This window comes from Portunus trituberculatus, chromosome 41, assembly GCF_017591435.1.
Source record: "Portunus trituberculatus isolate SZX2019 chromosome 41, ASM1759143v1, whole genome shotgun sequence".
Taxonomy (NCBI): Eukaryota; Metazoa; Arthropoda; class Malacostraca; order Decapoda; family Portunidae; genus Portunus; species Portunus trituberculatus.
The window spans coordinates 15,356,326-15,381,919 of NC_059295.1; positions in this window are offsets into that span (position 1 = coordinate 15,356,326).

Sequence of the window (25,594 nt, forward strand, 5' to 3'; positions counted from 1 at the left end):
GCCACGCTTGGCTGCCATTATGCAGAACCACTGTTTTTATTAAATTTAAGGTAGCCTATTTACAGAAAGTCCCTTAAAACGAAAGTAGAGTAGCCTACTCAACTCGAGATGCACGGCTTTGGGTTGACTTACGTAAAAGCTGGATAGTCACAGAAAAAAATTTTGGCTATTATTAGGCAGGTAAAAAGTTGCTGTAAAACGGTGTTATTAGTAACTGTACATAATTAATACTATTAGCGATGCATATACTCATGGGAGCGACTATCACGAGTTCCCCCCCCTCATCAGTCCTCAGCCTCGACTTAGAGCTCCGCCTTTTTTTTTTTTTTTTTCTTTTTTCCATTACTCAAAAATAACAATTGTACACTCACTCAGAATTCCATACACGCTTCATTCACACAGGGACCCTACTCCTAACTCAAAACTATTGTCCTTTGTCAGGGCATAGGGAAGGGAGGTATAAATCACAAGTACACAGGGTGGCTACGTAGCATCACTACGTATTGCTTATATACATGAAATGGAAAACATTCACATCATATCACGCAAATCTGGAATCATACATACACTCATACTTTTATTTACATACATATATTTCATATATTTACAGAGGGAAGAGTAAAAGCATAATATATACACATAAATCACAACTCTCTGATTAAATTGGTCTCAGTCAGGTAAATCATCAGTCTATTGACCACATCCGGGTGTTCGTCACCCAGGAGGACGGTGTGCGTTAGCGGGAGGCAATACGCCGCTAAGGGCCGCCTCTCCTCACGATAACGCACACAGTGAAGCAGGATGTGCTCGACAGAGAGGGTAACATTACAGGTGGAACACTGTGGTGGGAAGGCGTTGGCTATGTATGGAAGTATGTGGGTGGGGAGGGTGCAGCCCATCCTGAGGCGTGCGAGGACCACCTCCTCTCGCCTTGTGGGGCGATTGGAGGAGGCCCACTCGCCCAAAATGGGTTTGGTGGTGTGGAGGTGGAGGTTGTCCCAGTGACTCTGCCACAGGAGTTTTGCTGATGATTTAACAACTGAGAGACATGACTGCAGATCCCGACGGAGGTTCCACGCTCCCTCGAGCTCTGCAGCAGACCGAGCTAGCATGTCAGCCTGTTCATTCCCGCGTATACTGGAATGTCCAGGCACCCAAACCAGTGAGAAGGATTTATGACATGAATTCTGCTTATTAATGATGTTGCCCTGGATTTCATTTGTATCCGTGCGGCCGGACTCTATTGCCTGAAGGGCTGACATAGAGTCCGAAAAAATGGTAATTGAATTATGAAGTGAATTTAAAGTATAATCTATGGCTTTGTCAATAGCAAAAATTTCAGCAGAAAACACCGATGTATGGGTAGGCAGTCGGAACCTGAGGGTACATTCACACGACCATGGACACGCACCCACACATTCACCTGTCTTGGAGCCGTCTGTGTAGAGATGTAGGGATGGAGGGAGGCCAGCGACGAGAGCCCGGAAGTGGTGTTGGAGCTCTTCTTCCCCTGAAGCCAATTGATGTTGAAGGTAGTGGCGGGATGTTTCCATGGGGGAAGGATGGGCAGCACGAGCTGGTCCGCATCGTCCAGTCTTACGCCCGTTTGCTGGCAGAGCGTGTGTAGTCTGACTGAGACTGGACGGCGGACTGCGTTGTGGAGGTGGTGGTGCTGCCAGATGATCTTGTTTTCTGTGTTACCGAAGGGAGCTTTCCGAGCCGCTTTTATCCCATATGATAGGAGGAGGGCATCGCGACGGAGTTGTAGTGGTGGTACATTGGCCTCAGCCTCCATCCGCGCCACACGAGTGCAGCCCAGGGCTCCAAGACACATTCGCACACATTCATTCTGCATTCGACGCAGACCCATACACCAGTGAGCCATAGTCTAAATGAGAACGAATTAAGGACTTGTACACCATTAATAAAGATTTTCTGTCTGCTCCCCATGAAGTACCAGAAAGGTATTTGAGGACATTGATTTTTTACGACAACGAATAAGCAATTCATTAACATGAGTCTTCCAATTGAGTCTGCTGTCAAAATGCAGACCCAAGAACTTGACTGAATTTTGAAACGGTATCGGTTGGCCTTGAAGAGTTAATTGCAAATCAGGTACGTTACGTCTAGTGAAAACAACACCGATACACTTAGCAACGGAAAACTTAAATCCCCATAGCGAGGCCCAATGCTGGACGGAATCAAGAGCATCCTGAATCCGCCCCGCCGAGAACTATGCGTTAGGCGAGGAGTGCCATAACGCACAGTCGTCAGCGTACAATGAGTACTTAAGATTCCTGGGAACGGGAGTTGTTGACAGAACTCCGCCCACGTCACGTCCTATATATATATATATATATATATATATATATATATATATATATATATATATATATATATATATATATATATATATATATATATATGTATATGCCATCGTATGACGTCACATGAAATTGGCGAATCAGATCCAACAGAAGTGATGGTGACTTTGGCAACACTGTAACCTTCCACATGTCGCTAGCATACACAATAGCTAGCCCCACAGACCTCATATACTCCAAAAGCATGATTAATAACATCATACAGACTATATTGTACAAATTAGTCTGCTTTTACGTTGTTCTCCATAACTATTTTTACTCAGGAATAAGAGACCTCGTCCGAGGAATGGATTCCATACCGGATTCTAGAATCCTGACGCAGTAATCGGATTCGTATCGCCTCTCAGGATTCTACAGATTCGAATCCAGTAATCGTCTCCCGCCCAGCCCTAATAAGAATAAGGAAATACAGAAGTAGGTAGAGAGTTCCAAAGTATACCTGAGAAAGGGATGAATGGTTGGAAATGATGCCTTTCTTAATGAAATTACCTGTCATATCTAGCTGTTTTACCGGTTGTTAGGTTGATATCCAGTTTTATCGTTTTATACTTGGGAGGAATTTAAAGACGACAATACAAACAAAGAAGAAAATAAACACACTGACAGAAATACACTCCTCAAAACAAAGACATGTAAATAACAGATGCAGTTGACAAAGTTGAAGGAAGCAGTGACCGGCAGGAGTACCTAACAAACAAACAAACAAACATATAAAGAGAGGCAGAGCTGAGAGAGAGAGAGAGAGAGAGAGAGAGAGAGAGAGAGAGAGAGATGAAGTAACACGTGATAAAAGAGACGAAGCAATACAGACGAGAGATGAAAAGGAAGGCACGTCAATTGGGAGAGGGGGAAAAAACGGAGGTCGGAAGAGCAAAGGAAGGGGAGGGATGGAGGTGGGGGAGGAGGAAGCGGAAAGGGAGGGATGGAAGCGGGCGAGGAAGCGATGGAAGCTGCTGGGCGGGGACGGGAGATGAGAGAGAGAGACCTGCCAATACTTTATGATTGATCTGTGTTGGTAGACGTTTCTTTTACAGAGAGAGAGAGAGAGAGAGAGAGAGAGAGAGAGAGAGAGAGAGAGAGAGAAAGCGAAACATACAAACAAGTGGACATAGAAACTCAAATTGAGAGGTTGAAATCTGCATACTGAGTCTATGCACAAAAATTAAAGTTTCTCTCTCTCTCTCTCTCTCTCTCTCTCTCTCTCTCTCTCTCTCTCTCTCTCTCTCTCTCTCTCTCTCTCTCTCTTCCTGTGCTGCCTCCCCTTCCTCTGTTAGACATGATAAAACTTGTCAGGATGAAACAAAACTGTAAAAGGACGGAGGATGGATACACAAGAACGGGTGAAGGGGAGGATGCGGGCGAGAACGAGGAGGAAAACCGGACCACTTCTCATTCCTTGCTTCTCCCTCCCTCCCTCTTCTCTTCACTCCCAGACGAGGAAAGTAAACTAAAACTGGGAGACTCAATATAAACTTTATTGACATTTAACTCACCCTTTCATTCTTGCTCACTCTAGTTCCGTGCTTCATTCTCGCACACGCGATGATTAACTTACTTCGCTCCGTCTCACTTACTTTGATTCATCCCTTAGGTACTGTACCCCTCCTCCTCGGCCTGGCCCGCTGGCGTATACTGTGTGACTTTAATCGTACCTCACCGTCCGTTGCCGCGTCACCTGGAAGTGCCACAGTTCATCGTTGTCGTAACTCCTCCAGTGAGAAAGAAATATCACATGAAGGTAAGAAAGTCAAAATCAAAATGAAAAAAACCAATAGAGCGAGAGAAGAAACTTAAACGCTCGAGCCTAAGAGTTGGTGATGTTGTTTGTGAAAATTTTGAAGTCTCGTCTTATTCAACATCTAATAAGAAAAAAATATTAAAAAGTCGTTTTAAAAAGAAATGTATATATGATGAAGGCGCCATCCATCTGACGCTTTCCTTTTAGTACTGGAAAGCTTCTCACTTTTATGTAGGGTAGGGGGGTGATGCACGCACGGTAGTCAGGGCAGTGTGGTGGGTCCTAGGGGAGTGGACGGTGCAGAGGAAGAAGCCTTGGCACCTGGGAGATTTAACATTGGGTTAGAGATGGTCTTGAAATGTCTCTTTGCGTAGGGTAGACAAGAAATTCTCGTGTGGCTCACGCAGCTGTAGGTTTGAGGTTATTGGTCCTGACGAGGTTGTACGTTTCCAGGTCATAGCTGTCAAATTGCAGAAGTACAAGTGAAGTTCAAGAATAAAAGCGTGTTTATTGGTCATCAAAGTAGTACCATTTGTGTATGAAATAATACTTGTAGATTCATTGTACTTATGTGAAAATTATATTAATATGGAGAACACTTCTAAGGCGGGAATCCTAAGGTGTAGCGAGGCCCAGTCATGCCAGCAATGGTTGGCACGTCAACCAGCGCCAGACGGCCGCCCTCCAAAATTATAGAATGAATTGTGCAAGTTAACAAGAACATCTTATAATAAATACACATTTCACCGATAATACTGCGTGATGGTGACAGTGGTTTAATCCTGAGCATTTGAAGTTTTACATAAACAATTGACAATTATTGTTAATTAGATTGAAAGTGCTTCGTGTGAACCAAGCGACTTCCAAGAATAGAAGCAGCTGAATAGCGCAATGAAGAAAAATATATAATGAAAAAAATTACAAGGTAAGAAACCAATCGGTTCTTATATTTGTCTCAGTTTGAGCGGCAACATTGGCCACAGATAGGAATCAATAAACAGCCGAGTTTTAGCCCCCCTACACTGAGGTTCTCTGCGGACACTATGAGGGAGTCTTAACTGAAAGATAAATATATTTTTTAAATCGTTACGTGTTATTCGCTAAAAGAATATATATTCTTCGCATCCTCTGTGTTAATCATCATGCTTGAGGTCCTCTAGAAAAGTGTTACTCTACGGAGGGATGACATCCAGGCTCTTATCTGTGTTCATGCTTTGCACTTTTCAGACATTTAACACTTGACTTTGGTAAGGACGCTGTGCTGTTCCGAAGTCTCTACCGACTTGAGTGGTTAATGCAGAAGATAAAAGCTGAAGTAGTTTCGTAGCACCAACTCTCATCGTCTGTGACTTTCAACTGAGCCGCTTTACATGGTGAAATGTTGTCACGAAACATTTGCGAATACTTTTACTCCAAAAGTGTGGCCCCCATAATCCACATCCTACGGTGAAACGGAAAAAAATAATGTGACCTTAAAAATAGCGTAACGTTTGCGAAATGGTATGTGACGTTTGCTAAATATTTATGTGCAGGATCCCAGAATAACTGCACGAAAACGACTCATTTCTGGCGAGGCCTGCAGGAAAGAATGCAGACAGAGGCGCTTATACCGCTCAAGGGAGACGACAATTTTCCGTCAGTCTTTCATCGTCCACGTTCATTGTTGCGTGATTATTATTGTTCTGTTATCCTGCAGTCTTGGTAGTGCACATATTTTTTTTCTACATATCACAAAGTTTATGTTCAGGAAGCCGCATGGAACTTATTGTTAATGAAATTAAGCTTTGTCGTCTGTGAGACACTTCCAGTACAGGTATCGAATAGTTTTCAATTATGTTATACACCAACTTTGTATTTCCTGTTCAGTAAATCGATCGTGCTTCAAACATCGTGTGTACAATACGACGATATGTCTGACTTTGTAGAAATTCATTGTTATCATTATCGTTATTAGTAGTAGTAGTACGTTTTATTATTATTATTATTATTATTATTATTATGATTATTATTATTATTATTATTATTGTTACTTTTTTATTCTTTATCCTTGATCTTTTTTATCTTATTTTTCATGATAACTATCCTACTGTATCTCGTACATCCTCCGAACCTCTCTAAGGAAACAATAATTATTAAACATCTAATCAACAAGGTACTCCCGTATACTTTGAGTAGCTTTTCTTACGCCATGCAGTGACGAAGTACCACTATATACAATATACAGCGTGTGTGTGTGTGTGTGTAATTCACTGTTTGATCTGCTGCAGTCTTTGACGAGACAGCCAGACGTTACCCTACGGAACGAGCTCAGAGCTCATTATTTTCGATCTTGGGATAGGCCTGAGATCAGGCACACACCACACACCGGGACAACAAGGTCACAACTCCTTGATTTACATCCCGTACCTACTCACTGCTAGGTGAACAGGGGCTACACGTGAAAGGAGACACACCCAAATATCTCCACCCGGCCGGGGAATCGAACCCCGGCCCTCTGGCTTGTGAAGCCAGCGCTCTAACCACTGAGCTAGCGGGCCGTATGTGTGTGTGTGTGTGTGTGTGTGTGTATATATATATATATATATATATATATATATATATATATATATATATATATATATATATATATATATATATATATATATATTATAATCTTCACAATAATGCTATTTATTGAGAAAAGCTGCAGTTGCCAAAGTTTGGGTTATTTCAAGTCAACAATATCCGCCCCGGTGCCATTGTATTGAGACAGCAAACACTGCGGCCACAGCCACTCAGAATATGGCATTCCCATGGCGGCGGTACGAAAGCGCCTGAATGCTGGAGATATCACGGACCGCCACTGTCTGTGTTGATTATTGATGCCCGGCAGGGACAGCTAGCGAAGCGTGAATCCCCACGCTCTGTATACAAGGAGACAGGCTACATATTCATAGCGTCATTCGCTTCATCACCGATACTGAGACGTGATTTGTCTAGGAATAAAGTTCAGAATAGAGTACGAAGACAAAAAGAAGAGTAATAGAATCAACGTGGCCAGAAAAAGGAAGCTATGCGAGTGAAATGGAATAATAAATAGATACCAACTTAACTTTCGTGTCTTTATTACAGAAAAATAGCTGTAGTTGTGATGACTGATGGAAGAGTGAATTCACGTCACTAGCGATGAACTGGGCTGGTATCAGTATCGCCTAATCTTAGAGCGGCTCCCCCATCGTCCACTAGGGATGGCACCACTGGACTGACACATTTAACATTAGAAGTCGTAAAGGATAAAATTTTAGACAAAAAATAAAAAGATGATAATGACAAAAAGTAAAAGTAAAAGAATGAAGTATTACTAGTTTATAAATAATGAAATGCTTGAGATGGTTGGGGATGCTCCTCTGCTAGAACCCCTTGTCGAAGAGAGAGAGAGAGAGAGAGAGAGAGAGAGAGAGAGAGAGCCATGTAATAGTCATCAGTGAAGAGCAGTATTCCGAGGGACGTGAGATGACTGTGTGTGAGACTCGTGTATGTCCGAAGAAGGGTCATCACTATTCCTGTGGGCACCCCTCAGTATATGCACACACAAGGTCAGGGACGTGACAGCTCGTCTTCTGGCGATAGCCATCAAAGCCTGTGACTTTTCTGCCTAACACCGTGAATATCGAAAAGAAAGACAAAGATTTACTGTATTTCACTGTATGTTTTTGTTTTTTTTTCACAGAAATAACAACAGATTTACAAGTAGAAAGAGGAAGATTTGTCGAGTGTGCTGAGAGTTAATTAAAGCCCTTGATGGATGCTGGTTTGAAGGAGATGAATGGGACTTCAACTAGTATATACTTTGGAGGAAATCGACTCGGCGAAGAGAAATGAGCCAGACTTCACCTCGAACTTAAGACTAAGGCAGCGGCAGTCAGTGCTCTTATAGCTCACCCGGTTATGCGTTGTTCACCCCGAGGACTCTGTTACCTGTTGCTGTTGCTGTTACTGTTGGTGCTGCTGCTGCTGCTGCTCACCAGCCACTACGATAGGTGTTGTAGCTACGAATTCCCTGCCTATTGCTGCTGCTACTGTTGGTGGTGGTGCTGCTGGTACTGCTCATCCACGTTGGCACAATAGGTGATCAGGTAAGAACATCGCTGCGTGCCTGTTGCTGCTGCTGTTCACACACGCCGGCACGCTGGTGAATGGCTGTGTTGCAGTTTTTATGGTGGTTATGCACTGTTATAAAACTAACAGCCCTGAGAGAGAGAGAGAGAGAGAGAGAGAGAGAGAGAGAGAGAGAGAGAGAGAGAGAGAGAGAGAGAGAGAGAGAGAGAGAGAGAGAGAGAGAGAGAGAGAGAGAGAGAGAGACCAAAGTACGTCACGGCAATGGAATATAGGCAATTGTGTCTACCATTACGGAACGACAACACAACATGCTAAGGGTGATGGTCATGCTGAGGCATATACAAATGCTGGGTAGAATGCCAGTATTACTTATTATTTTACCCTTCTCTCTCTCTCTCTCTCTCTCTCTCTCTCTCTCTCTCTCTCTCTCTCTCTCTCTCTCTCTCTCTCTCTCTCTCTCTCTCTCTCTCTCTCTCTCTCTCTCAACACAACAGTCCAAGTCACCACTAATTACTCCCGCAGTTTCGCCTCCACATCTCTATTCTTTCTTTCTTTCTCTCGACCTTTTCTGGGCACCATTTCTTCCCACACCAAATTCTAGCAATAGATCTGCATTTTGTCCGTTCACTTTATCATTTCTTGGATATTCCGCTTAACAATTTTTCTGGAATTCATTTACTGAAGACTTACTTTGCCAGCTCTTAATTAACGGAGATAATTTTCCTTCCCACTCTTATTTTCTCCCCCTTCTTCGTCTTCTGTCGACTTCAGGTCTGAGTTAGGATGTGAGAATACTGTGTCGACACTTTACTATGTCATGGCAGGAAAACTATGCGTGAGAATTCCATCGTGACTGATTATTAAGGCATCTGATGCACTATGGAACAAATGATCGGTTTAAGTCCTGTTCTCAGCAAATGGCTTGTAGTAGAAACAGTATCCCATTAATCTTTTCATTGGTACTTTAAACTTTCCATCCATGAACACAGAATATTTTATGTTATTGTTAAAACTTGAAGATCTTTATATTTTTTCCCGATTAAGAAAATGGGAAGATCAAGATGTAAGAAAGATTGATAAGATTGGGCAAAGAAAAGATGTTGGAATCTTCGTCACACAAATAGCCATCTGGCAGCCACAGTATCAGATTGAGAGTTGAATGTATACTTAAGATGTAGTATACGTTAGCCTATAAGTATGTAACATGTGGATCTTCAGTTGTAAGGCTAAAAGACTAATAAACGGAATATTATTATTATTATTATTATTATTATTATTATTATTATTATTATTATTATTATTATTATTATTATTGTCACACACACACACACACACACACACACACACACACACACACACACACACACACACACACACACACACACACACACACACACACACACACACACACACACACACACACACACACACATTCATTGATTCCTTTATTTGTCTTCTTATTTATTAATATTGTAAAATTTGTTGTTGCTATTGTTATTATTATATTTATTATTATTATTATTATTATTATTATTATTATTATTATTATTATTATTATTATTATTATTATTATTATTATTATTATTATTATTATTATCATTTCCATACATCTACTTACAAATCACAGGGAACCATTTCCTGTACCAATCAATCAATTATGTAAAACAATGACCCGCACTACGCCTTAGATCGCTTCAAGTCATTTCAGTTCGGCAGACAGGCCTAATGAAAGAAGCGAAAACTTGAGTCACAAAGTGTTCGAGGAAAAATAATGAGTCAGATTACTGAGAGCAGAACAGCTAGTTAAACACCTTTTTTTTTTTTTCTTATTCACAGCAACAACATTAAGGTGACAGCACTGACCGAGCACTTCTGAAGACAGCACAGTTTACCTTTGGGTCTATTGATTGGTTTCTGTGAGCTTTGGATAAGCAAAACTTTATTGCCAGGTACGTTATAGCATTCGTGTTTTATTCAGATAATTGTATGTAATGGACATAAGTACAATTCGCAATTATACCAGTGAAAAAGAAAAAAAATTTAATCCACATAGGTTGCAGAACTGAGTGTGTGTGTGTGTGTGTGTGTGTGTGTGTGTGTGTGTGTGTGTGTGTGTGTGTGTGTGTGTGTGTGTGTGTGTGTGCGTCTATGTGTTTGCTCTAGCCACGGAAACGTATTCTAGAAAAAGAAGGGCAACTATTGCTATCTTTATTATACGTATTTGCCTGCATTTGGAACACAAATTCTTCAACTAGACTATAAAGAAAATTATTTAATTTCTGTCTTTCGCAAAAAAAGAGAACATCATTAATATTTTTCACATTCATTCTTAAACTGAATTGTGCGCCTCTGGCCTCTTATCAGATTTTTCTTTTATGAAACAATTAACGTGTTCTATATTTTTGTCGATTTCCGTAAAGTTTTCGATATCATATATAGCATATAGCATAGCGCGCGTGCGCGTCTGTGTGTGTGTGTGTGTGTGTGTGTGTGTGTGTTCACTGTTTGTTTGTTTGATCTGCTGCAGTCTCTGACGAGACAGCCAGACGTTACCCTACGGAACGAGCTCAGAGCTCATTATTTCCGATCTTGGGATAGGCCTGAGACCAGGCACACACCACACACCGGGACAACAAGGTCACAACTCCTCGATTTACATCCCGTACCTACTTACTGCTAGGTGAACAGGGGCTACACGTGAAAGGAGACACACCCAAATATCTCCACCCGGCCGGGGAATCGAACCCCGGTCATCTGGCTTGTGAAGCCAGCGCTCTAACCACTGAGCTACCGGTCCGTGTGTGTGTGTGTGTGTGTGTGTGTGTGTGTGTGTGTGTGTGTGTGTGTGTGTGTGTGTGTGTGTGTGTGTGTGTGTGTGTGTCTGTCTGTCTGTCTGTCTGTCTGTCTGTGTTCTTTTTTACTTCGTTTTCATTTTAAACTGTCTAGCTGCATGTTCCTTTCTTCTAGTTTTCATTGATATTGTAACATTAATAGCAAGTTGTTATTTATCTACTTTTTTGTCTGTTTTGGTTGTCTGTGTGATCGTTCTTTCATCTTAAATATCATCGTTACTGTTTTTCTTCAAGATCTTATCTATTTCTTTTTTTTAGTCTTAATACATTAGCCATCACTATCACGCCGTGTATAATCGTCACAACCATCGCTTCCATGCTAGTGCTTGTATTTTTCCTCGTCAGTTTTGGCAAGAATTTTCCCCATCACTATCAACGTTTTCCTGTTCCTTTTGCATTTTTTTCCCGATGCACATACACTTTAATCTCCTTACTCTCTTTGTTCTACGTCTCCAGCCTGTCATAGTATTCTACATCATTGTCATACCAGTAGTCATTGATCAGATTCTTATTTCCTTCCTCCGATGAATATCTCCTTTATTCACTTTGTTCTAGTCTCTTACTTATCATCGTAGTGTACATCATTGTCATACCAGTAGTCGTTGATCAGCTTCTTATTTCCTTCCTCTCTTTTTTTATGTGAAAGGCACCAGCTAAGGACAACTAAAGTGTGAAAAAATGGCTTATTAAGAGTGCTAGCCCCTAAAGAATGGTTAAGGGTCGTTCAAGAACTGGACGATAAATGTCTTGAGACCTTCCTGAAAGCGTTAAAGTTTCCGGAAGGAGGAAATACTTAAACAGGCAGGGAATTTCAGAGTTCGTTATTCTCAGCTACATCCTGTTCATCACCTTTTGTCCTTTGTCGTTTCCATCACGGTCATATTTCCATCTCTTTCTAGTCTTGGCAACTTCGTGTTTATCTTTTCTCTTCATTGCCGCCGTCCCATATTTTCACTATTCTTTTCCACCTGTGCCTCGAGGCTTTGGACCACGCAAGAACATTAAGCAGGGAAACAGCCACCTCAAAGTCTCCGGACGTCCGCCACGCACACACTGGCGACGACGTTGCATTTATCTTCTTTTGACAAACAGTAAATTCATGTCGAAAACTATGAGGTAAGAAAGAGAACTTTGCTCATAAGAACGCTCGTTATGGTCTTTCTTTTCTGTGTTGGGCGTAGTAGTTAGCTCTCTCTCTCTCTCTCTCTCTCTCTCTCTCTCTCTCTCTCTCTCTCTCTGTGTGTGTGTGTGTGTGTGTGTTTCACTGTTTGATCTATTGCAGTCTCTGACGAGACAGCCAGACGTTACCCTACGGAATGAGCTCAGAGCTCATTATTTCCGATCTTCGGATAGGCCTGAGACCAGGCACACACCACACACCGGGACAACAAGGTCACAACTCCTCGATTTACATCCCGTACCTACTCACTGCTAGGTGAACAGGGGCTACACGTGAAAGGAGACACACCCAAATATCTCCACCCGGCCGGGGAATCGAACCCCGGTCCTCTGGCTTGTGAAACCAGCGCTCTAACCACTGAGCTACCGGGCGTGTGTGTGTGTGTGTGTGTGTGACATTTGGTTCCAGAGAGTGCCTTTATAGTCTATAATACATTTTTTGAGGCATCGAATTTTTGCATAGTAGAAAAAAAAAAACAGTAGACGAATGAAAAGAATGAGAATGCCAATAAACAGATATTGTGCGATGACACTTCAGGAGGAGCAAAGGAACGTGTCTGCGAATTTAGAAGACTAGAAGTGAACATTTACAACAACGTTAGGGAACATCAAAATATTCAGGTTCATTAAGCAATCGTGACTGGCCGTGTTGACCTTTTGAACGGTTGTGGTTGCTGTACAATTTTGTTTTTTAAGATTTCTCACCCTATCTTGTCGGTGGGTAGATTCTGCATAGTACGCCTGAGAGTGTCGTGGGTGAGGGGGTGAGGATGTTAGTTAGCGTCTGAGTGCATGTGGTGTGATAGACTTAGTGCCCGGTTGTGTTGTGTCCAAGCTTCTGAAGATATCACTCCATTTTATTTTTTTTTTCGTATTCCTTGTGGCCACCATTCATCAGATTTTCACTATTTTCCAATGATTTGATGTGTTAGTCTTGTGTAGCATAATTATAGACGTGTAGAAAAAATATGAGTATCAGGTGGTGAAAAAATGGCTAAATGGAAGACGACTTTGTGTCTGAGCAGGTAACTAGAAAAATATTTGTACCTGACGGCTCCATCGTTCCAATGCTTGCCTCAGTCCGGACACTTGGCTCAATACAGGCACGGGCATCACCCAAGTGTCCCCGCTAGAGTGCCGATGATCAGTGCGCCCATCACACTCGCTGGCTCGGACTTATTTTCTTAGGACTCGTTCCACAGTCACCCTTTTTCGTTTGCCAGCTAATCAACAAAAGTACTTCAGCCGTGATCAAGTTCCACAGTCAACTAGACCGCTGCTTTGCTTGTGGGAGTATACTTAAAAATAAACTATCAAGGCAGTAAGGCCAATTCCAGTCGTTTTGTAAGTTTTCCAACATAATCGATTCCCATATTGGTAATCTTCCTAACAAATAAAAGACTGAAACTGATCCCTAGTCTCCCACGTCCTGAAACGCAAGCCCTCTTTGTTAGTATACAGGAAGTCCCGCTTCTCAAAAACTTGTCCTGTGATAAATGTCAAACTCTTGCTGGGTTTGTTTCTCCCCGTCACTTGTGACATTTAGCCAGAAAGATATCCACTGCTTTTTCCACTTTTCTCCTCATTTGTTTAATTTAGAGAGAACTGACACTATTATCGTAATCTGAAAAGCTGAAACTCAACATACCATTTGAAATTCAACACTGGATAATACATAAAAAATTCAGTGAGTGACAATTGAGCAAACATTTTTTACCCAAGTTTTGCACTGAACTTTGGGAAGCCTTCATCGTGTGTGTGTGTTCACTGTTTGTTGGATCTGCTGCAGTCTCTGACGAGACAGCCAGACGTTACCCTGCGGAACGAGCTCAGAGCTCATTATTTCCGATCTTCGGATAGGCCTGAGACCAGGCACACACCGCACACCGGGACAACAAGGTCACAACTCCTCGATTTACACTCCGTACCTACTCACTGCTAGGTGAACAGGGGCTACACGTGAAAGGAGACACACCCAAATATCTCCACCCGGCCAGGGAATCGAATTCCGGTCCTCTGGCCTTGTGAAGCCAGCTCTCTAACCACTGAGCTACCGGGCGTGTGTGTGTGCGTGTGTGTGTGTTTGTAGTGGATAATTAGATAGATATTGATATGCTGGGAATCATTAATAACGTGCACGATACACAATTCTAGTCTGCATCTTTCTCTAAGACCTCAATATTTACTCGAAATATAAAGATGCAAGGCTGGTAACTATGCTGAAGCTTGCAAATATTAAAGACATTTGATCAATTATCGATCATCCTCCCATCCAGCCAACCCCCCCCCACACACACACACACACACACACACACACACACACACACACACACACACACACACACACACACACACACACACACACAGGCACAGAATCATATTTTTCCGAATAGGTCTCGGTGACCATCTAATTTATGTGTTGTTTTCCCAGCGTTTTGGGTCCAGATTCTGGATTTATGAAGGTGGGGCAGTCCTGGCTGGTGAGCATCACCTGTGGCCCGTGTGTGTGTGTGTGTGTGTGTGTGTGTGTGTGTGTGTGTGTGTGTGTGTGTGTGTGTGTGTGTGTGTGTGTGTGTGTGTGTGTGTGTGTGTGTGTGTGTGTGTGTGTGTGTGTTCGCGTGCGTTTGGCTGCATTCCTTTATTTGGGCATCTATTTGTTATTTCTTTTTACAAATATGCGTTTCCTGTTAGAGAGAATCTTTAAAGTATGAATGCACCAAGTATAGTTCAAACAGTATCTTCTTATATATCTACATCCCGTTAATCAGTTCGTGGATCTTATTCTTATTCTTCTAAAGGAGAAAGTTTGCCTTTGCAGTGATGGTTGAGAACCAGTGAAGTGCTGCCACTGGCAAACTTTGTTTGACAGCACGGTCCTTTCTGTGACCTCAACCGATTCTTAGGTCAGATCTCTGAAGAAGCCTTAGTCTGGGGGCAGCTGGGGACAGAGGAGACGCTTTCTGCCATGTGGCTCAGAAACCTAGTTAATAATAACGTTTACTCTCTTTTTTTACGATGAAGGGATTTACGATGGATTGAAAGCAGGCAACGAATGAAACTTTATGACGTTCGTCAGTTTCTCGCCAGACAAAGTATAAGGTCGTAATAAGAAGACAGACAACTGCTTATATTTAAAAAAAAAAACACTTAATGACAAATGTATGAGAAACATTAATCGTCACGACGTCCACGCTAAATACATATCGCACAGTCCTACTCCTGTACTGTATTTGCACGCTTTCTCTGTGCACTGACGTTAGAAGACCGATCTAATATTTGCACAAGCTTTCCCTCGTACAATTTATCGCGTATAATCGCTCACCTTCCTGTGTATTTAACCTAAACAGACAGATAGATGCATTGGTTCCATGCCCTGCACTGCTACTCTCACTCTTACTGTGTTTCTTGTGAGGGCTCTTACATTGGTTATCATCGTCTATGTTACGATCTGCTTCCCGCGAACATTCTTTAGATTTCAGTTAATTCGTGACAATGATTCCTTTCCTTTAATCAAGGAACGTCAAGCGCTTCCCTCCAGTCGTGCACTTCTCTTAATCAAGGAGATCTTGATTAATGAACCTTAAAGAACAAATATATTCTCGCACGTGACAAATCCTTCATGTGCAAAGGAAAGCTTGCCACGTTATCTTGTGATGGTTTAGTCAGCGAGTAGCACGCCTGAGTGATGCCACTGTACGCTTCAATAAAAGAATGAATGAAAATTACGGTCCGTCATAACCACATTACTTGTACCTATTTATCCAGCAACGCGCCGATCGGAGCAACTCCCCCTCTTGGCGCACCACAACTTATACACTGTAAGGCTAAGCGTACAGCCCTCGGGGAACTACTCTGGAGAACATGTACAGTGCAGTATGTCCTCACTGAAATATTAGCAAACACCATAGCCATATAAGAAGGAAAGGTTTATTTTCTGGCAACATTGTAGACCTACAGCACGTATGTGGTTCTTTATTGCATGTCATTATTGAGTTACATTTCTATTTCATTATCATTTCTATTGTTTATTGTTTCTATCATTATTATTATTATTATTATTATTATTATTATTATTATTATTATTATTATTATTATTATTATTATTATTATTATTATTGTTATGCCTATTATTATTATCATCATCATCATCATCATCATCATCATCATTATTGATTTGTTTTGTTATTAACTTCAGTGTTCTTTTTTACTGCTATTTCGTCTTAGACCTGACCACTTTATCTCATGAGTCCAAGCTAATATTTTTATTTCTCTTCATGTTCTCTCTCATAAAATCATTCCATATATTTCCCTTTTACAGATCACTTTGTACTTTATATGTTACTGAAGCCTTTGATTTAAGTGTCCATGCTTGGAGATCCTGTTTCTCATTAATTCAATATCGTAAATAAAATCAACATATTAAAGTTAGCAACAGGAGTTGATGAAACTAAATATGCACACAGTATGGGCTGTAGCGGCAGTACACCTACTAGTAGATGGATCGTCTTGTTTTTCTTATCGTTTTTCTTGAATCAATGGACCACGGATCACATTTTTCCCTTCTCAATACCATATGTGTATAAAACCTTCAAAGATTGAGAAACCATTTTTCATCCTTCCACCAGCTGAAGATGGTCGGCTCTCCCCTTTACCACAATTCATCAGCGACGTGCCCTCATCCTCTACCTCTTCCCCTCACCCATCCCCTCCCGTTACCATTTGCACCTGCCCCACCCCCTCTCACCTTTTGCTCTCCTTTATCAATATTCCCTCACCTCATCTACTTCTCCTACCCTCCGTCCCCGCCCTACCAATCATACCAGACCCCACCCCCGCCTCCCGCCCCTCGCTGTCCATATCTTCCCGCCTCATCAAGCGGCCGCAGTTCTCCATCACCTCCTCCCACTTATCACACCTTCAATCTCGCGCCCCCCTCGTCCCTCTGCCTCCCCGCTGGGCACCGGAAGGAATGGCCAAGGGGGGTATTAGGCTCAATCACCACTTTCGCTCACCCAATTTTCGGTCCTTTTCTCTCCTCCTCCTCCTCCTCCTCCTCTTTTCTCCCTTCATGATTTTCGGTTAAATTATTTTTGGTTGGATACACGCTGCTGAAAGGCTCTTACGGGTTGTTGCTGAAAGCCGAAATATTGTTGCCGTTTTCTCTGTTGAGTGTATATTTCATGGTGAATTATGTCTTGTCTTACGTGTGAATATTACGTGTATGTATATAGCAAGAGTAGTTGGTGATTTCACATAGGAAAGGAAATATGATTTAAATTCAAAAGAGAAAAGCAAAACAGTAGAGACTTTCTCAAGGAAATAGGGAACACAGAGAACAAAATGGAGGAGGAGGAGATGGAGGAGGAGGAGGAGGAGGAGGAGGAGGAGGAGGAGGAGGAGGAGGAGGAGGAGGAGGAGGAGGAGGAGGAAAAAGAGGAATAATAGCCTCATTGATGATAGTAAGAAGGCGCTAATGTCGGAGAGGCAGAAATCAGGGGACGGCCGAGCCAACATCCACTGACCCCAAAAAGTGCCTCCCTTGCCTCCCTTGACTGCATCCCTACAGCTCTACTACAGGGCAGCTCGGGAAGGTGGAGATTCTGTCATATCTCCACCTAAAGCCATGAGAAATAAAGCTGGCGATCCTCTCTCTCTGTTAATCTCTTAGTGTGCAAGGGAGAATGATATTTTTTCTCACTTTTTTCAACGTCTTTTTTTTCACTCTTTAGGTTCCGTCTATTCGTATATCTTCCTTTCCTGCGCCATTCATCCCTTCATCTAATTTTGTTTTAGCGCTTTGATCATCACCTGAGAGAGAGAGAGAGAGAGAGAGAGAGAGAGAGAGAGAGAGAGAGAGAGAGCCGCATCCGCCATTTGGTAGATACTGATATACGCGTCCGCTTCTCTATATACGCAAAATATGCACCTCGTATACGTACATATGACATCCGCGGATCTTAAAATTCTGACATTAGATACATCTAAGATTCGTATAAAGAAGGAATAGCTGGCCGCAATGTAAGTGTGGAAAGTTGCACGTGTGAATAGGGCAAGTTAAATCTGATGACTACAGGAAAATAAATAGTATTCATCATTACTTTTGTAATGAGAAATATCCAAAACAGCAAGTTTTGACTGTATTTCGGCAGCATTCCTTGTCCACATAGTCAACGCGTACTTCTTCATACATGTGTAACAGTTTTGCTTGCTTTCTACAGTTTCAGTGTTGTTTGGGCATGTATCGTTCGATTTCGAAGCAGAGACTGGAAGCGGTGCAACTCATTTCACTCAGTATGTGCACGTCATTGGCGCCAGTTATAACGTGTACCGTACGCGTCTGTTGAATTCTGTGCTCTCTCGAACACTTTCTGTGTGTGTGTGTGTGTGTGTGTGTGTGTGTGTGTGGTCAAAACTAAACAGGAGTAGAAAAAGTCTCAGCAGAAGTATGTCCCAAAGACATACTTCTGCAGAGTAAGTAAAGAGTGTGTTTGGACGTGAATGTCTTGTGTGGAGTGAAGGTGTGGAGTGTCGCTAGCCTGTCCCGAGTGATGGCGCCGCCAGGCCAAATTACCCAGGCTTGCCAAGTTGTCGCATACCTACACCACCTATTTGGTGTGTTTATTTCGCAGTATGAAAATTTATACATTATTGTACCTCTTCGGAAATGTTAAATAGAAATAATATTGTTGTGACTCAAACGTTTTAAGGTGTAAGAACACGAATATCTCTGCGATAGAGATGAGCGGTGGCCGAAGTGTCGGCAGATATCGCTACGTGACCCTCCCTTCATGCTAGTGACAGACTAAGAAGGCTTCTTATAATTTTATTAGTAAAGAAGAAGGGAGAGTATAGGAATTATCATCATAACTTCAAGAAAGTCAAAGAAAAGCGCATATCTGAAGTGTTCGTACCTTTTATTGTGTATTTTTGTCATTTGTAGCGGCTTCTTGATCATCATCGTGAAGTGACTCCGTCACTCGATGTGTCTGTTTTCTTCCATTTTCCCATCGAATTATTTTTCATCTCCAAAACAATAATGAAGGCTAATCTTGAAATTCTTCGTGTGGCTGTGCTGAACAAGGAGGACGCCCGCACCCCACCAAGCTGACGGTGTCCTACAAGGGCTGGTGGCACACGCCTCTGCTGCACGTGCCCCTGGCCATGGAGCCGCTGCGTGACGGCGTGCACGCCACTCGCAAGGATGGCAAGATCACGCTCGTCCAGAGGTTTGCCAGCGGAAAGGCGCCCACGTTCCGCGTGAAGGGCCGCAGCAGCAAGCTGGTGATCCGGCTTTACGCGCGGCGCACCCTCAGGATGCGGGCCCAGGTGGAGGTGGGCCCCCTGGTGTGCGGCACTGCTGAGAAGCTGGTCAAAGTGCCCTTCGAGGTGAAGGTTGGCGGGAAGGTGGAGAAAGCCTTCCTAGTGGTGGCGCAGACCTCGCCCGTGCCCACCCCTCCACCCCCAGCCATCTACCCAGTGGGACACAAGCTGCTATCGAGCCCACCAGTCCCGAAGTGCACCTTCCCCTTGGGAGAGTACGAGCCTTCTCAGGCCAGGCTGAAGCTCCTGGTGGAGGAAATGTGCGGACCGATGCCAGACCCAAGGGAGTGGCTGGTGACCGCCAGCCCACCCGGGGCCCGGTGCACGGAGGAAGAGGCCACGCCTCTGCCCCTGCCAGACCCTGGGAAGTGGCTGGTGTCCGCCAGCCCACCAAGGGCCCTGTGCTCGGAGGCAGAGGCCACGCTTCTGCCCCTGCCAGACTCCGGGGAGTGGCAGGTGTCAACCAGCCCACCCGGAGCCGGGTGTACGGAGGCAGAAGCCACGCCTCTGCTGGGCGAGACAGACGACAAGGCTGACGTTGTCTCGAACAAATGCGAGGCAAACAGCGAGGAAATGTCGAGTGACGGCCTCGAGCAGGAAAGCGAGGCCGCAGAGATGAGCCCACAGACCAGTCCACGGGCAGCAGGGGACCGCTACGTGCGGCTGTGGAATACTGTTTTCGGGGAGCCTGCAGAGTCTGGGCCGCGAGAAGCGCTGGGAAGGGAACGTCGCCAGTCAAGGCCAAGAAGAATGAATAGTTTCGAGCGGCTGTGGACTGCCGTGTTTGGGGAGGCGACAGACTGTGAGGAGGAGGACCAGGTCAGCCCGGCACAGGCTAGTGCACGTCAAGCAGAACCACAGACACGTGTGTTCGGGGAGAGGCCTGGACGCCAGCAGCGAGAGGCAAGCGAAGACCGCTCAGTAGGCGCCGCAGAGCAGCTTGTAGAAGTCAGTGCCCGCTGTGTGCGGCTGTGGAGTGAAGTGTTTGGCGAAGTACAGAACGTTAGCGCCACGCGGACTGATACTGTAACACCATCTCGGAGGAATGCAAGTCTGACACCGCCACGAGTCGCCTCCGTAGTGGCCCCAGACCAGCCCGCTGAAGTCAGTGCCCGCTGTGTGCGGCTTTGGAATGAAGTATTTGGTGAATTGCAGTGATGTGTGAGGTGAAGTACGCAATGTTGGTGACATGCCAAGTGTTTCTCTAAGGGTGTGTGCGCCGACCCGCGTCGTAACAAGTGTCACTTTTGCATCCTCTCTTCTGTTTCTCTACTGTACTTGGGTCAAGTTTCATTCATTATCTGGTTGCAGCAGCAGATCTTTTTCAATGCATACTATGATTTAAATAAGGACTGAATAACTGCAGCGCATAACGATACTTAATACGGTATAGACATTTCAAAACGGTTCTCTTGTCTTCACTCTACATGGTTTCCTTATTATTTGTTTCGTAAAGTTCCGACAAACATCTGAATTTTACAATCACTGGTGTCTTGAAGGCGTAAGGCAAGAATGGAATGCCTTGTGTGAGAAGTGAGCTGCGGCAAATGATGTTTTAAAATTATCACCTGCACTTGTGTGAGGTAGTCTATAGCGTGTTCCTTGGCGCAACATTTCCCTCGGCACTTCCACATCATTCTAAAGCGTTCGTCCGTTTAATTCATAAGATGATCCCGTCAATTGATCACATAATGCACAACCAACATAACAGCTCTTGGTGCTTGGCACACTGTTCCGCGCCGGGATGTGTCGTATGTGGCACCCTTTACTGAAGAGGGCGGGAGTGCCGCGCGAGGCTGTGCTGTGTGTGGCAGCCTCTACTGAACAGGAAGGAATTGTCGCGCGGGGCTGTGCTGTGTGTGGCAGCCTGTACTGAACAGGAAGGAATTGTCGCGCAGGGCTGTGTCGTGCGTGTATCAAAGCAAAGCAATACAAGCCATGGATGGCTATGTGCTCAGTGTTCCTCAAGGGGAGCAGCATCTTGAGATCCTCAGCGTGAGGTGCAACGCGGCATAATACGTAGATATGACGATAATGTTAATGGTTATAGTATAGTGATGTGTAATCATCATCGTAATAATAATAATCATATTAATAATAAAAATAATAATAATAATATTAGTAGTAGTAGTAGTAGTATTGTTATTATTTTTATTATTTAGTAGTAGTAGTAGTAGTAGTAGTAGTAGTAGTAGTAGTAGTAGTAGTAGTAGCAGCAGCAGCAGCAGCAGTAGTAGTAGTAGTAGTAGTAGTAGTAGTAGTAGTAGTAGTAGTAGCAGCAGCAGTAGTAATAGTAGTAGTAGTAGTAGTAGTAGTAGTAGTAGTAGTAGTAGTGTTATTATTATCATTATTATTTTTTTATTATTATTTTTATTATTATTATATTTATTATTATTATTATTATTATTATTATCGTCATCATCATTATTATTAGCGGTGGAGTTTTCACTGGGAAGTCGTTGGCGTAAAATGAAGACGAGGACGAGCGTTAACATGTACAGTTTTTATTTGGCACGTTTGGGTACTGCTGGGACCAACTTCAGGCTACAGTAGAAGAGAGAATAAAATAATAGTAAGTAATTAGGATCTTGATCATGTAAAAATATAAAAAAAGATGATATTTTTACATGATCGAAGCTCTTATTATTTGCTCTTATTGTTTTGTCTCTCGTACTGTAGCCTGAGGATAGCACGACCACCACCGAAATGTACTAAATAAAAACTGTGCATATTAATGTTGGTTCAAGTCTTCATTTTAATATTATTGTTATTTTTGTTATTATTTTTGTTTGTATTATGATTTTTTACTTTTACTAATATCATTCATGATAATCATTATTGTCACTGATATTTTCATTATTAACATTATTATTATTATTTTTACTATTATTATTGTTATTATATTAATAGTAATTATATTATTATTTTTATTATTATTATTTTTTTTTTTTTTTTTTTTGTTATTGTTATTATTATTATTATTATTATTATTATTATTATTATTATTATTATTATTATTATTATTATTATTATTATTATTATTATTATTATTATTATTATTATTATTATTATTATTATTATTATTAATATTATTATTATTTTTGTGAAGTTTTTCACAAAAAATTTCCTCTGTTCTTTGGATCGATTTATTATCATCAACTGATATTAATTATAATTTCAGTATTTTTTTTAACAAACTTCTTACATTATATAATAAATATTTTCCAATTAAAACCAAATTAATTTCATATAAAAGATTACAAAACCCATGAATCACTCAAAATTTAATCAATTCCATTAAATCAAAAAGTAACTTGTACAAAGATTTCAAGATCGTTGCTGTCGCATAAAGTGAATTAAAAGACTGGGAAAATACTAAATCATTCATCAAACAAGCCATAAGATCATCCTATATCAATATACTTATAGGCTTCAGAAATGACACGTAAATTTTGAATTGTCATCAATGAATTTTATACGAGAAAGAATAAAGCGGATAATACAACATTCATAACACACGATGGTATTGACATCAGTGACCCAAGTCAATTTCTGAGGCTTTTGATAAATTTAATACAAGTATTGCTCCCAGAGTTGAAGAGAATCTGCCCCCAAGCACTAGTAAGTTAGTAACCCATTACATCTTATTCGTGGAGACTATCCATCTTCCATGGCAGTGCCTCCAGTTACTCCTGACGAGGTTATCGATACTATTAACTCCTTAAAGAACAAAAGAGATGATATCAATGGGATATCCGTGTCTTTAATCAACATTAATAACATCCATATTGCAGTCCCATTCTCCATTTTATTCAATCGGCCTATTAAGGAGGGTAAATTTTCCAAATGCCTTACAGCAACTGTCATCGCTGTCTATAACAAGGGCCCAAGATTGTTGTTGGAAATTATAGAACTATATCAATACTTAGTGTCTTCTCAAAAACCTTTGAAAAAAAATATCTAGGTAATTTTCTTGTTCAGAAGCGTATAATAATACCAGAACATAATGGATTTCGCAAAGGAAAGAGTACTTTTGATGCTTTGAGTAATTTCGCGGAGGATATATATATATATATATATATATATATATATATATATATATATATATATATATATATATATATATATATATATATATATATATACGCTGCATTTGTCTCTCAAAAATCAATCTTAAGTATATATCTAGGCGTCATATTTTATACAATTAAACATGACATCTTATTACAATAATTATATCGTTATGGAATACGTAGTATTATATATGAATGGTTCAAAGATTATCTGTCAACCAGATCTCAGTCTTCTAAATTTCAGAATGATGTTTCGTTGTCACGTCCTATTGAATATGGTGTCCCTCAAGGTAGTGCCTTTGGTCCAATCTCCTCATTTACATTAATGATCTAGGTCACATATTTACTAAATTTAAAACGATACTACATAGTGATGATTGTACATTATACATGTCAGGAGATGATACAGACACCGCAATTCACACAGCAAATACTGAACTTATAATCTTCTATAGGTGGTGCATTAGTAAATGATTAACAGTTAACCTTAAAAAATAACTTGCTATATGTTATTTACAAATAAGCAAGTTAAGAAACTTCCACCTCTGTTATTCCATGACACAGTTATAACCAAAACAAACCAACGCATTCAGTTAGGGGTAACGTTTGACAAGAGTATGACATTTAAACCCCATATATCAAATTTATGATTTAAACTATCTAGAGTTGTATTCCTTCTGTGTTCAGTTAGAGATGCTATGCCATCATATGTACTAAAATTCTTATATAATGTTCATGTTCTACCTCACTTTTATCACTGTACATCGATATGTTGTAATACCTACCCACCACATTTACTACCTCTTATTAGACTCCAGAAAAAAAATCGTTAGGATTATAACAAACAGTGATTTCTTTGCTCACACACAACTTCTATTTATGGAAACATATATTTTAAAGTTATTTGATATATTTTAAAGTTATTTGATAGGTCCACCCCTACAATAATAACATTCTTGAATAACAAAGTGAAGGATTCACAGGTTTTAGCTGCGTGGTGTGTAACTTTTTTTTTTTTTTATACCATGTGGGCTTTTCACGAGAATTTCTGGTCTAAAGGAGATACTTTTTGTGGTACCTCCTATCTCAAAGCCCACCCGCTAGGAAACCGTTGCCTCGAGTGAGTAAGCCCAACCTACACTCGGACCGTGGACAGGATTCGAACCCGTGCGCTTGGAGACCCATCGGACCCCAAAGCGCACATGGTTCCACTGTACCACGGCGGCTCTGTATGCATTCCTCCCTTTCCATTCTCCCTTTTGTATCATCGTTCACTTTTTATCTTTTCTTTTTTCCTCTTCTTTCCTGTTCTTTTGCGGCAAAGTTTTCTGTGGTCTGAAGCCATTTTTCATCAACGACAGTGCAGTATTTCCAATTAATCTTTTCACTAACTTTTAGACCTTGGGCCAAGCAAATTATACAAAGTGTGATTGTTGCACTGATCGTCCTCCACAAACCCTGGAAGCTTGGCGTGGAGCGCAGGAAGTTGCCGGCCGTCACTTCTGAATAGCGGAGTCAATTTAGTGAGCGATAAGTCTTGCAGAGTGATACTGGCTGGAATAAATAAAGGCAACAAGGGAACACAGCGTTAGTTGCACCGCTTTGGAGACTGATGGAAAGTGAGGTAAATTGCATCAATAGATTAACTACTACAACTACACCACCCGATGCTATGAAAGGGAAACTCGCTTACATCATTTATTCGGGTTTTATATTTAGGAAAGGTGGTGGTGGAAGAGTGGAAGAGAAACTAGAAGCAAAGAAAAAAATAAGAGAAGACTAACTTTTCAGTCGTAGATGTGTATTATCAAACACTTTAACACTGATTTGATGAGTGAGAGAGTAAGTGAGTGAGTGTGTGTGTATTCACCTAAGGTAGTCAGTCTGATGGTCACTTGTCAAGTCGTTCCTCTATGGATAGAGCTCAGACCTCGTACTGACCAGTCTTCG